Source organism: Penaeus vannamei, chromosome 7 (assembly GCF_042767895.1).
Source record: "Penaeus vannamei isolate JL-2024 chromosome 7, ASM4276789v1, whole genome shotgun sequence".
Classification (NCBI taxonomy): domain Eukaryota; kingdom Metazoa; phylum Arthropoda; class Malacostraca; order Decapoda; family Penaeidae; genus Penaeus; species Penaeus vannamei.
In genome coordinates, this window is record NC_091555.1 from 39,478,279 (window position 1) to 39,480,778 (window position 2,500).

A 2,500-nucleotide genomic window follows, 5' to 3' on the forward strand; every position below is an offset into this window, starting at 1 on the left:
AAAAGATGATTGGTTTGTTTTTATTTGTGACCACGTGTAGCTATGGAAAACTGCATCACTAAAAGTGCTAAGGACGTGTTATTTAAATCAAAATTTTGATAAACCTCGAAACTGCATGGAAGTGATTACCAGGCCTTTTAGGTTTCAAAGAAAATCCGAATGAAATGTTAATGTCAAGCTGATGTATAAGGGAATATGGAATAATGGTTAACTTTGCTTATCATATAATTACAGGTTACATGTTTAGTAAATGAGAAGGATCACAGAAGCAGAAAAAAGAAAATTAGGAAAACAAAGTCAAAATATCTAAAATAGTAATGATAACGACTAATAAAAATACCCGGCCTATATTTTGTCTTCTGGCTTTGATCAGTGTCCCTTCTCTTCATTGTTGGGAAAGTGATCACTATCACTTCCCCAACACCGAAAAAAACATTGTTTCCTGACCTTACCCACACGTTAAATAAGGATTAATTTGAACATGAACATTTGAACACAATAACGTCTAGACAAAAATGGAAAGGGAAGCAGCAAGGGCGGGTCCAGAGAATTTTCTGGAGGGGGGCGCAGGGGGTAACAACAAAAAATCTGGGGGGGGGGGGCGCTCAAGAGTAACAAAAAATAAGAATCAGTTCAATATTTATATTGTACAGTTACACATTATTTATGTGTGTGTATTATCTATTATTATATGTTGATATTATGTATTTGTATATAAATATGATACATAAATATCATATATTAATATATAAAGGGTCAATGACCATTGGGTGGGGGGGGGGGGGGCACACGGGGTCAAGGTCTATATAAGTACTTATATAGACCTTGCACGGGGTGGCCTCTGGGAAGCAGTCGCATTAAAAACGAAATCAAATCATAACATTCCATTTAGGTTATCTGTCTGTCTGTCTGATGGGGAACGCTTGACGAGTCTGAAACATTATGATGTAATTTCATTTCTTCTCGCGGGTGTTTTCCTAATTGCGAATTACCTTGTTGCTTTTGAAAGTCAAATAACCTGGCGACATAATATATCCTAAAAAAATATAATACAATTTGGATTATTCAAATTCACTGCCGTTATTTCCGAAGTAACAGACTTTCGTTACTGACAAATTTGATTCTAAAGTTAAGATGGGAGTGACGAACCTGCTTGAAACAAGTACATGAGATGGGAGATGGAGACAAGTTAAGATAGAAAGGAAGATACCAATAAGTAAGTGTCACAAGGCATTATTTTGGGGCTGTTAGCTTTGGTATTTCAAGGGCAGATCACAAACCGTTTTGACTTTCCTATGTCCAAGGGTGTGTTTGCTGTTATAAGTCGATAAAAACCTTTTTGGACCGTTTTTGAGAGTCGAAAATTTAGCGTTCGATAAAAGAGATAAAATGGAAGGAAATTAAAATAGCACCGGTTTTGAGAGTCGAAGATAAGAGATAAAATGGAAGGGAATTAAAATAGCAAGAGAAATTAAGTTAGTTCCCCCCCAAAGAAAGAAAGAAAGGAAGGAAGAAAAAAAAAAACAGGTAAAGGCATTCCGGGATTTTGCCGATTACCTCTCACCGTGTTTCTAAAAATAGCCCGTAATGTATGAAATTAGCCGGAAATTATAATCTGCAGTTTGCATTTGTTGATTTTGCCTTTGGTGTTGTTTACGTTGTTGATGCTAGTGGCGGTTGTGATGGTTTTTGTGATATTAAGGATTCTAGCCAAACCCATGTGCTTTGATAATTTGAATTCCAACATTTGAATTCATCTGTACAACATTACAGCAATTCGAACACACACGCACACACACACACACACACACACACACAGTAAAAAAAAGAAAAAGAAAAATAGGAGGGGGCGGCTAAGAGAAGAGGACGAGAAAGAGAAGAAGGATAAAGTCTGAAAGAGAATGGAGGGGATGGGAAGAGGATGCGATGGGATAGGATTGGGATATGGAAAAACTAAAATAAATATTACGTTCTTTTAAAATTCCTGATTTACACAATGAGAAGAATGGCGTTCATGATGTTACACAATCCCTCTTAACTAGAAAATCGTGACTATAATCTATGATCAAGAACATCACCAAGCACAAATCAGATCTTTGGAAATGACCCTTATATACGACCTGTGGTGTAAGTACAATGTGTGACATGGAAGAGTTTCATGTACATGCTAGAAAATGTTTTTGACGAACAATAAGTGTGTATGTCCTATTACAGAGACATTTTTCAAGGGCATCTCCGTTAAGCAGCACTTACCGTCATAACTGACTGGACATCAGCTGTTTTTTTTTTTTTTTTTTTTTTTTTTTTTTTTTTTTAACTTAACCAGGGGTACCGTACCTGTACAACATTACAGCAGTTCGAACACACACACACATACACACACACACACACACACACACACACACACACACACACACACACACACACACACACACATATATATATATATATATATATATATATATATATATATATATATATATATACATATTCACAAAGT